General features: G+C 39.2%; 1 non-coding gene across 1 annotated transcript; it reads left to right on the plus strand.

Moving 5' to 3' along the window:
- The first annotated feature begins 11,034 nt into the window (after positions 1–11,034).
- On the plus strand, positions 11,035–11,143 carry LOC136462039 (small nucleolar RNA R71). Its single transcript, XR_010760566.1, has one exon. It is a non-coding gene; the product is annotated as a small nucleolar RNA R71 (small nucleolar RNA).
- The last annotated feature ends 1,432 nt before the right edge of the window (positions 11,144–12,575 follow it).

Raw genomic sequence — 12,575 nt, forward strand, 5'->3', positions numbered from 1 at the left:
AGGAGAAGCACACCGATGGTGGGGCGGTCGCCATGGCACTGTTCCACTTATTTACAAAATTGCCATTCGTTTTCAAAGCCAAATTACTCCCAAATTTGTATAACAACTCAAAAATCTCCAAAAATAAAAGTTGCTCAAAATGCAAAGTTCTACAACTTTTCTTCTATAACAACCCCCTAATTCGGTCCACATTTTGAAATGCAAATTTGAATTCAAATAGGGGACATTTAAAGAATTTTGCCTTTTCAAATTACTTCAAATTTTTCATAACAACTTTGAAAACTCGAAAAACAAACTTTGTATAACTTGACAAGCTCTACACTTTTGCTTTTAGACTCAACCCCAAAATGTACTTAGATTTTGAAATGGGTTTTCAGGGTAGGATTTAAATACTGAAAATCAGGGTTTTCTTGAAAATTCAAATCCAACCAAAATTTTGAACTTGATTCAAACAATACAATTCAACACATACCACATAAAGATAAACTTGTTTTAGTGTATGCATATCAAAAATTTTACTAAGTGCCAAATGCTTTGTAATGCATATGATGATATGGCAGGTTTTAGTATTTAAACACCCGAGGTGTTACAATCCTTCCCCCTAAAAGAAATCACGTCCCGAGATTCAAAGCCATAGGGTAACTAATGGAAAAGGAAATGTGTCACGTGAACACATACAAAATCTACCCATAAAATAGCTAAGGTCTCTTTACAAAACACAACTTGCAACAACCGAGCTCAACTAACATTACTCTATAATGACGCAAGAAACTCTGGAAATTTTTCTAACAAGTAATCCTCGGATTCCCAAGTAGCTTCTTCTTCGGAATGTTGATTCCATTGTATCTTATAGAACTTGATTGTCCTCCTTTGAGTAACATGATCTTTCTATTCCAGAACTCGGATAGGATATTCAGAATAGGTCAAATTAGGTTCAAGTTCCACTCCTTCAATCTCAACATTCTGTTTAGGTACTCGGAGACACTTCTTTAATTGAGAAACATGGAACACATCATGTACGGCTGAGAGATGTTCTAGTAGTTTCAAGCGATATGCCACTTTTCCATACCTCTCTAAAATTTGAAATGGTCCAATATATCGAGGTGCCAACTTGCCTTTAACACCGAAATGGGTAACTCCCTTCATTGGTGATACCTTCAGATATACAAAATCTCCCTTGTTAAACACCAATGGTCTACGTTGTTTATTTGCATAACTCTTTTGTCGAGACTGAGCTATCTTCAAATTACTTTGTATTTGCCTAACCTTGTCTTCTATTTCTTTCACAAGGTCAACTCCAAAGAACCTTCTTTCCCCAGGCTCAGACCAACTTAGTGATGTTCTGCATCTATGACCATAAAGTGCTTCAAACGAAGCCATTCTAATGCTCTCCTGATAACTATTGTTGTATGAGAATTCAGCCAAAGGCAAACATTCATCCCACTTCTTGGAATAGTTAAGGACACAACACCTTAACATATCTTCAAGTACTTGATTGACCCTTTCAGTCTAACCATCAGTCTTGGGATGATAAGCTGTACTATACAGGAGTTTGGTACCTAATGAAGTATGCAAGTGTTTCCAAAAGCTAGAGACAAACTATGTACCCCGATCTGACACTATGGTCTTTGGTACTCTATGTAGACTCATGATTCTTGCTAGATACATCTTGGCATACTGGATAGTAGGATATATACTCTTGACTAGAAGAAAATGTGCTGACTTAGTCGATCTACAATGACCCATATTGAGTCAAAACCTTTTGATGTCTTGGGTAGACCAACAATAAAGTCCATACTAATATCCTCCCACTTCCAAGCTGGAATAGGTAATGGCTGTAACTCTCCAGCAGACCTCAAATGTATAGCTTTCACCTTTTAACAAGTATCACACTTGGCTATATACCGGGCAATTTCTATCTTCATTTTGGTCCACCAAAACCTTTGTTTCAAGTCATGGTACATCTTATTACTTTCCGGATGAATAGATAACCTAGTAGCATGTGCCTCTTCAAGAATTGACTGTCGCAACTCAGGAACCTTTGGTACTACTAAGCGATTCTTGAACCATAACACACCTTCATCATCTACTTTGAAGCATTCCGCTTTCCCATTCTTGATTCTTTCTTTGATATGGGTTATACCCTTGTTTTCTTTCTGAGCAGTAATAATCTAGTCTCAAATAGTGGCTTCAACAGTTATATAGGTCAAACTACCTTATTGAATTACCTCTATACTCAACTTTTCCATCCCTTGGCATAAAGTCAAACCCATTGTTCTTACTGTCAGACAATTGCAATGTCTCTTTCGACTGAGGGCATCTGCAACTACATTTGCCTTACTAGGGTGATAATGTACTTCCAAGTCATAATCTTTAATCAGTTCTAACCATCTTCTTTGTCACATATTCAAATCCGATGGAGTAAAGATATACTTTAAACTCTTGTGATCTGTATAAATATGGCATGTATTACCAAGCAGGTAATGCTGCCAAATCTTCAGAGCATGGACAACTGCTGCTAACTCTAAATCATGAGTGGGATAGTGTTCTTCATGTTGCTTAAGTTGTCTAGAAGCATAGGCAATGACTCAGCCTTCTTGCATCAATACACATACAATACCAATACCAGAAGCATCACAATAAACGTCAAATGACTTCTTGATATCTGGTTGTGCTAATACTAGTGTAGTGGTTAACAATCTCTTCAAAGTCTGGAAAGCTTCTTCACACTCAGATGACCAGACAAACTTGGCTTGGTTCTTCAACAACCCAGTGATGGACTTGGATACTCTAGAGAAATCTAGAATAAAACAACAGTAATACCCCGCCATTCCTGATGAATAGTGGTTGGCAGTTTCCAATCAAGCACATCCTTAACTTTGCTTGGATCAACAACAACTCCTTCAGCTGATAAGACATGTCCAAGAAACTATACTTCCTTAAGCCAGAAGTCACACTTACTGAATTTGGCATATAATTGATGTTCTCTTAAGTGGGTCAGGACAATTTTGAGATGTTCCGCATGTTCCTTCTTGTTCTTGGAATAAACTAGGATGTCGTCAATAAACACCACCACAAACTTGTCTAGCTCAGGCATGAACACCGAATTCATCAGATACATGAAATGAGCTAGGGCATTTGTCAAACCAAAAGACATTACCAAGTATTCATATAATCCATATCTCATGGTAAATGCCATTTTGGGAATATCTTCAGGCTTAATTTTGATTTGGTGATAGCCTAACCTTAAATCAATCTTGGAGAAAACTTTGGCTCTAGCCAGTTGATCAAAAAGCAAGTCTATCCGAGGTAAGGGATACTTATTCTTAATGGTCACTTCATTCAATGGATGATAGTCAACACATAACCTCAGGGTCTCATCTTTCTTTTTCACAAAAATTGTAGGGCATCCCTAAGGTGATGAACTAGGTTGAATAAATCCTTTCTCAATCAACTCTTGCAACTGAGTCTTCAACTCGGCTAATTCCTTGGGAGGCATCCTATAAGCTCTCTGAGAGATCAGAGCTATTCCAGGCTTTAACTCTATGTTAAACTGAACATCTCTATGTGGTGGTAGACTAGGTAAATCCACAGGAAAAACATTAGGGAATTCACAAACTACCAGGATATCACTAATCTCCTTGACAAAAGTTGCACAAACTCTTTCCACTAATCTCCTTAAGGTTGGAAGTTGGATAAGAAGCTGAGAATTACTATCAAGCAAACTCACCCTTAATGTCCTATGCAAAGCATCTATAACAGCCTTATGCTGATACATCCAATTCATTCCCAAGATCACATCTATATCTTGATCCTTGAGAATAATCATGGTAGTGGGAAAAATATGCCCACCCAGGTTTATGGGTACCTGGTATACCATTTCCTTAGTACACAGACGTCCCCCGGGCGACTGTATAAAGAAATTTTCCTTTGTTTCCCCAATTGGAATTACATGCTTTACGACAAAGGTTCTATTGATGAATGAATGAGATGCACCAAAATCAAAAAGCATAATAGCAGGGTGATCGGCGACAGGAAACATACGCATCATCACTGGCTCCCCTTCAGAATTTCCCCCAGCTTGAATATAGAACACATGTCCTGTCTCCTTTCATCTTTGCCCTTCTAAGCATTCTGATTGTGGTTCTTGTTCTGTGCTTGACCCTGTTGTTGATTGACAGGGGCCTTCTGATAATTTTGATTAGCCTACTTGGGATACAGACATTCCCTGGAGAAATGACTGGACCTTCCACAATTGTAACATGGATAATTGTGACCTTGGGACATTGGAGCATTGCCACCAGGAGCATTTGTCTGTTGGGAATTTGGGTAGGTTATAGCAGGATGGACATTTGACTGTTGTCCAGCTTGGAACTATGGTGGACAAAAAGGAGGACTATAATGGTTGACTGGATGATAAATTATCTTTTGCCTCTTTTGATTTCCACCAAAAGATCCAGATAGCACACTCTTCTTTTTCTTGATCTCCTTATGCTGCCGATACTTTTCCTTAGAAGCAATTGCAATATTCACTGCCTCATGATAAGTAACATTAGCACATGCAGTCATCATTGTCTGTAATTTGGTATTCAGTCCTCTCATGAACCATTTCTTTTTCTTGGCATCTGTATTGACATGTTCAGATGCATACTGTGACAGGTGATTCAATCTACCCACATATTGCATAACCGTTTGATCCCCTTGCTTCCAGCAAGGAACTCATCTAGCTTCATGGCCATCACTCCTTCTAGAATATAATGAGCTCTGAAGGCAATATGGAACTCAGCCCAAGTTATTGGAATGCCAGCTGGTTGCATAGCCACTAGATTTGCCCACTAGGCACCTGTTGCACCTCTAAGTTGTTGGGTAGCAAACACAGGTTTCTGCATCTATGTGCATGGAATAAGATCAAATTTCTAGTCCATGGTCCGAAGCCAATCATCAGCCTCTAGTGGTTCATCGGTCTTGGTGAACACTGTTGGTCTTGTATTTGTGAAATCAACATACATAGCCTCCTACCTGTTATGATTGTGGCCATGGTTTCCTTGCACCATATTCTGATTACTCTAAGCTATCTCTCAAAGCAATTGAGCATTTTCGACGATCACATGGACCAGTGCTGCTATAGCATCAGCTAAAGTTGGCGGATCTAGTGGTGGATCAGGAACACCACCCTCGTCATGTGAAGAACCAGGAATATCCAAAGCATGAGTACGAGGCATCTGTTCATAACAAACCAAACTTTACTCACAAGCTTTTATTGAGATGTTAAAAGAGCTTACTGCAAACACATTACATTGGGTTTACTTATTTAAGCACAAGCCCGCACCTAAACAAGACTACTTAACTTAACTAGATCTCCTATTTTACAACTCTACTCTTCTCCTTGACCACATCAAACCTCATTATCGGTATCCATTCTGGAAACATTTCCGCCTTCATTATCACTGTCATCAACCATCACTAATTCTTCTGGATCTTCTTCTTCCTCCTCTTCAAGTTCATCATCATCAGCAATGACGACACCAGGGTCCATTGCATCAGCTTGAGGTTCATGATTTGGATCCAGGAGGTTGCTCAGCCTATGGACTTCTTCATGCAAAGTAGTATTATGTTCTTCTAAATCTTCTACATAAAATTCTAGCTCATGAGTTCTAGCTCTAGCTACATCTTCCCTATGCCAAGCCTCATTTCTCCCTTCCACCATATGAACTAACATACGCTCATAGTTCTTATGAGCGGTGGTGCAACACTTCAATTGATCCTTTAACTTGCCCACCCGAATTGCATCAAAGGCCCTATCCCTAGTTGCCTGTGCTAACTCTACTGAAAGCCTCTGTATCTCTGCCTAGGGATCAGGTCTAGAGCTACTACTGCTAGCACCGTCATTTCTAGGGGCAAGTTGGTAACGAGGAACTCCTTTAGGTCCAACAGACTTATGGGGCATTACCTTGGTGCAAGCCATACTGTAGGAAGCAAGATTAATCCAATTAAGTCAATCTGATCAAAATCTAAAGAGCAGCTAGGATGGAGTACATAACTCAACCCAGACTCACTACCCAACCCAGACTCAGGGTGAAGGAAGTAACAAGTGAATTAATCATGATGCATGAATTGTTCTTACAAACAAAAACATCAAAGCTTATAAGGTACATAACCATAGTTATTTTTATATAGGGCATAATAAGATTACTACTCCACCACACAAAGCCTTTTTAATCAATTAAGGAATGGTGAGAATGAAATAAGATAAGCCAGAAGCAATTTGGACCAAATTAACAAGTTATATCTATTTGTCCCAAATCATTTTGAAGTTTTTGTAAAACAATACAACAAAGACTTTGTAACGATCGCTCTGATACCATTCTGTGGCAGAACCTCCTAAATTATAGGACCCACATGCACTTGTCACTATCCAACGACCTTTGACAACTATGCATATGTTCCTAGTAACTTAAGAAGTCTGTTGGGTGTCCTCGGGGAACCCCGAATCATCCATGATTTCCGAGCAGGATCACATTATAGAGTCATTGCAGTATTACAACATTTATTCAAATATACACATCAGAGTAAAATAGTGGAAGTCTTACGATAACTTAGTTTACAAACCAGTTGTTTCAAACCTTACAAACTAAGTTCAATTATTATTACAAACCATAGTAGTAGTGGAGTGGCATAATTAACATAAACATAACACACAAAATAAACATCCTGCCCAAGGATCACACATTCATTTATCGTCATCGACTTGAACAACAGTCATGCAGCAAGGTCCAAAATAGACCTGCTCATGAGGCTCACCTACAACAAGGGTCAACGAACCCTGAGTACAAAACTACTCAACAAGACTTAACCGAAATAAAAACTTGATAGAACTCAGGAATGCAGGCTCAGGGATTCAAGGTATGGCTTTAGCAATACTCAAAGTTCTTTTGTGTAAAAGCTCTTTAACAAAATTTTAGTATTTCAACATTTAAACTTCATAAGAACCAGATATGAATCTACCATGATCCATAATGAGATCATGAACTTCATATCAAACTCTTTCTCAAACCTTACTCAAGTTTTAGTTATTAACTACGATGATGAACAGTGAGTTGAGTCTCCATAACCGAGGAGCAACGACAATTTGAACCGATTATAAGCCTAGCTGGGGATTCCAGACCACACGACATATGCAGGTCCCCGACTTACATATATCAACCTACCCTTAGATCATCTAAAACAAGAATGGGTCTGCACCACCTGAGAATACAGTACTCCACTAATCCAGCCCAATGCCATGTGGGTACACGCTATTCCTACCATCTCTCCACTCCAGTGCACGAGTAGCCATTCTCATAATAGAATAGCTGAGTTAAGGCTTACCGGAGTATGTGGTTAGTACTGCAAAGTCTCACCTCATGCAATTCATCAACGGACGGACCTTAATCGATATAGGCAGAAAGAAGCCGCTCACAAGACCTCCATGTCTTGTGGCTCTCACACACCGAGTCCACCCAGTCTAGATTTATTACTTCCCATGCTCATATCTCATGATAACATAAGTAACCAAAGATCCATTTGAAACTCGTAGGTGACAGGTAATCACTCGACTAAGCATGACTAAGCATAACTAGTCACTTATGTATTAAAACTAGTAACAAGGTAGATATGGAAAAACAAGGTTGGTAATGCACCAATTAGGTTTCCACTTGACTCCTAATCACTTAATGCAGTATATAAAAGCAAATGCGATAAAATTTGTAAAACACAAGGTAGGTTTAAATGCATCCGGGGCTTGCCTTCATTGATGGAAAAGTTAGGTTCCTGCGACGTTCCACAATTATCCGATCCGACCTCAATAGACAGATTAACTTCCTCCACAACTTGATTAACTACCACGTGTTCACCTTCGTTCACTACACGTAGTAACAATGCCATGTTTAACATGATGCGGAATACGAAACATGATGCTTGATGATGTATGCAAAATTAACAATTCGAATACAACTTTCCTTCGTGGTACAGTTGCAAGTCAAACTAACTAAACCTTTTTCGTAACACATACATCAATTGCCAAGGATCATTATCAACTAATGACCCAAGGTCATCACTCAATCCAAAATTCAATCAAAACCTAAATCATTAAAGATTACTATTTGCTTTTATGAATTAATTATTTAATTCAAAATTATGAAATAAATCAACTTATTCTAATTGAGCTCAAACTTTTTGTAAATGTTCATTACATGATAAGTAAGTGGCAAAACAATTTTCATAATTTTTGGATAATTAATTAAGCCTAGAAAAATCATGGAAACCCATTTATTAATTAATTGAGCAATTTTCATCACATTCAAAAAGTACTGGAAAACAATATTTCATATTTTTCTTAAATAATATGTATCACAAAGAGGTCACACAAAAATTTTCATAATTTTTGGAGCTCTAAATAAATCTACACAAAAATAACAAATCATAGTACTATTCATTCAAATATGTAAAATAGAAAAATCCATTTTTGAACCACTGAGTCACTGACAAGGTGACCCCACATGTCATCTTCAACCTCCCACATTTTACTACGGCAATGATGGCGCTGACCGACGTAATCTCACCGACGGCGAGACTAACAGCGACGGCGAAGATACCAACATGTTCACCATGACTAGGCGCATCAATTTGTGACACTACGGAGATTAATTACAACACGATACAAGCCTAACGCCGGCCATGGCGGATGCGGTGGCTCAGTGACACTACGTTGGTGATAGGAGACCAGTAGCAATTAAATAAATGGCACAAGAAGGTCCAGCAACTCACCCCGAATGCGATGGAGCAAAGAGCAGGGTCGGAGGATCAACGAAGATGTTGGTCGACGTCCACGGTGATCATGGCGGCGCAAACAACGACGACGGCGGTGAATCGGTGACTGTGATGGACAAATTGACCAAGCAATGAGGTATTAAGCACCACGGCATCAAGACGAAGCTATAGGTACATTGAGCAAGAGCCAAGACTCATCAAAGAGCGCTGGCCGTGGTGAAATGGGATCACCGGTGAGGTTGCCGGCCACGAGGAAGAAAGGTTCGCACAGCAGGTTCCCAGCAGAATCAGGCAACCCAAGCTAGCTGGATGGATGCGCAAGAAGGAGACAGAGCTAGAACTGGCTTGGCTGCGATGGTGGAGCACTACGACGACGGTGCGGGCTCACCGGAGTTGAGCTAAGGCGACGGGAAAAACAGAGCAAGGGAAAGGAAGAACGACGATGGCACCAGGGCTTTATAGGACAGCCAAGAAAGCAAGAAGAAGACACATCATGGCCTCCTCCACGCCAGCGCAAAGCCAAGGGCGGCCACAGGCGCAACTGGAAGCCAGGAGAAGCACACCGGCGGTGGGGCGGTTACCATGGCATTGTTCCACTTATTTACAAAATTGCATTCATTTTCAAAGCCAAATTACTCCCAAATTTGTATAACAACTCAAAAATCTCCAAAAATAAAAGTTGCTCACAATCCAAAGTTCTACAACTTTACTTTTATAACCACCCCCTAATTCGGTCCACATTTTGAAATGCAAATTTGAATTCAAATTGGGGACATTTAAAGAATTTTGCCTTTTCAAATTACTTCAAATTTTTCATAACAACTTTGAAAACTCCAAAAACAAACTTTGTATAACTTGACAAGCTCTACACTTTTGCTTTTAGACTCAACCCCAAAATGTGCTTAGATTTTGAAATGGGTTTTCAGGGTAGGATTTAAATACTAAAAATCAGGGTTTTCTTGAAAATTCAAATCCAACCAAAATTTTGAACTTGATTCAAACAATACAATTCAACACATACCACATAAAGATAAACTTGTTTTAGTGTATGCATATCAAATTTTTTACTAAGTGCCAAATGCTTTGCAATGCATATGATGATATGGCAGGTTTTAGTATTTAAACACCCGAGGTGTTACAATTACACATGTCTAAGATCGTAAAATCTATAGGAACATAAGCACTCCCAACTTTAACTAATAAATCAGTGGCTACTCCCTCGAGATAATGGGTAGATCGGTCGGCTAGCTATAAATAAACTAAAGTTGGCGCTAAGGTAGTGTATAACAATTTATCATAAGTTGCTTTAGACATTATGTTAACGCTAGAGCCTAGACCACACAGAGCATTATAGAAGTTATGAGTTCCAATTGAGCAGGTAATCATAGGTGTACTAAGATCACCTTTCTTAATGGTAAATGAGGAATCTAATAAATAAGAACCCCAAGAATTTAAAGCATAGCCATACTTTGCAGTAACAAGGTTGGCTATCTCCATGGTTTCCTTAGGTTTGCCAAGAATTCTATCTTTTTCACATGATGGGATGGCAGCAACAATTTGAGCTAATTGGGTTTCTGTCAACTTATTGAAACTAAGTTTATTCCTTAAGAAAGAAGAAAATTCATCAAATTTAGCATTTATATTTTCGAACATCTTGTCATGAGCATGTAGTTTTTTATTTATACTATCAGTCATTCTACTTTGACCATAAACAAGATCTTTCAAGAAAGCATAACTATTATTACCTTGATTATTCAAACGAGAAGAAGAGTAATAATTGTTACCTCCCTGGTTGTTGGAGCGCTGATTCCAGCCTTGATGTTATGGACGGAACCCGTTGTCGATGTTGATGAAGTTGAGGTCCTCTTGGGTTTCGGGGCAAGAATTGCTGAATGTCCAACATCTCCACAGACTTCACAAGTCATGTGGAAATCCATGGCTTTGAGTGTCTCTTGGGCACTCACCTTCTCATAATGTTCCACTTGCTTTGCGAGAAGATCCATTTTAGCTACAAGCATGTCAATTTTTTTAATTGAATGCATACCTCATTTATGGGGTTGGAGTCGATCATGGCTCCATCCTTGATTGGAGACCATCTTCTCGATCAGCGTCTTTGCATATGCAACATTTGGTGAAAAGAATGCACCAACAGCAGCAGCATGTAAATGGCTCCTATCTAACGACACTAACCCTTGGTAGAAGTTCTGGATCAAAAGCCAGTCTTCCATGCCATGGTGTGGGCATGTAGAGACATACTCTTGCATTCGTTCCCAAGCCTTGGGAATCGACTCATCTGCTAGTTGTTGAAAACTAGAGATTTTATTACGCAGAGCATTAGTATTCCCCATGGGGAAAAACTTGACTAGGAAAGCATTGGAACACTTGTCCCAGGTATCTACAGCATTGCGGTTAGAGTAAAACCATTGCTTAGCCTTTCCTAACAAAGAGAAAGGGAAAAGGCAAAGATGTATAGCCTCTTGGCTCACTCCCTTAATGGTGAATGTGCTACAAATCTCCAAGAAATGTTGGAGGTGAGCATTTGCATCCTCGTGGGCTTTGCCATAGAACAGACTAGCTAGAACCATCGTAATTAACGCTAGCTTAAGCTCAAAGTTAGCGTCCCCATTGATAACATTGGGTCAGGTGGCAACATTAGCAACCGAGGGAGTAGAAAAATCACAAATGGACTTATCGGCCATGATTGTGAAAGGAAGTGATAGGATATGAGGAAAAAGGATAAACTAACTAGGATAACTATGAACAACCTAGCTAACAAATTCGGCCTTATAAATTCAATGCCAATTGCCTTCCCCGATAATGGTGCCAGAAATGCTTGTTGATATTTCTTAACGACTATTGGAGGATTCCGCAAGTGTATAGAACTATTGCATAGCACTTCGCTCGGTGAGTACTGAGTGTCGAATTTATAATTTATCCAACAAGAAGGCGGAAGGCTAGAATCTATACATGACTAGGATTTGCTAAAGGTAGGTTCTAAGTTCATCCTAGGTAGGTAGATGATAGTGAAGGATGAGGGTAAATTACCTAAACTAACAATTATTAACAAGCTAACCAGAGATAACTAGGTGGGAGAGCGAGCGATTTATCTTTCTAGTTACTAAGGGTAAATAAATAACTAGGAGAAATGTGATAGTACTTCGGGGCATAGCCCACCTACAACTAGAAGAGTTAAATAGACAAGGTCTACCATGAGCCCTATGATTTAATAACTAGACCTATTGTGGTGGAATACAAAGGATGGACAAGGCTGTCACCACTTGCCACCTACAAAAATCAATCCGGAGGCCTAGCCATATCCATAGGTAATCTATAGCCTAAGAACCACGCTTAATCTATAGGCTTACTACTTCAATCTGAGCTTCGATAAAATGAGATCAAAGCACCCTAACCAAACGGTGGAACCTTTACTAACGAAAGACTACTAATGATAAGATAACCTATGCTACTAATGCCAAACAATAAGCACCTAAGCTCAATTATGATGAACACTAATGACTAAGTACTTAAAGTAAAGCAAGCAATACTAGAATAAAGTACTAAAATAAATACTAAATAAAGTAATGCAAAAATGAAAGAATTACAAAAGAGCTATACCAGACCTAGAAGACTCATCTGGACTCTGAGAAGCTCCACTCTTGCTCAACTCCACTACTGGACTACTACTCTATAGCTAAAGCTAAGCTAAAGAAGCTTGTAGAGCTTGGAAACAAATAGAACTGAGTGGGACGTCTTCCACCAAGCTCCAC

This window comes from Miscanthus floridulus, chromosome 6 (assembly GCF_019320115.1).
Source record: "Miscanthus floridulus cultivar M001 chromosome 6, ASM1932011v1, whole genome shotgun sequence".
Lineage (NCBI taxonomy): Eukaryota > Viridiplantae > Streptophyta > Magnoliopsida > Poales > Poaceae > Miscanthus > Miscanthus floridulus.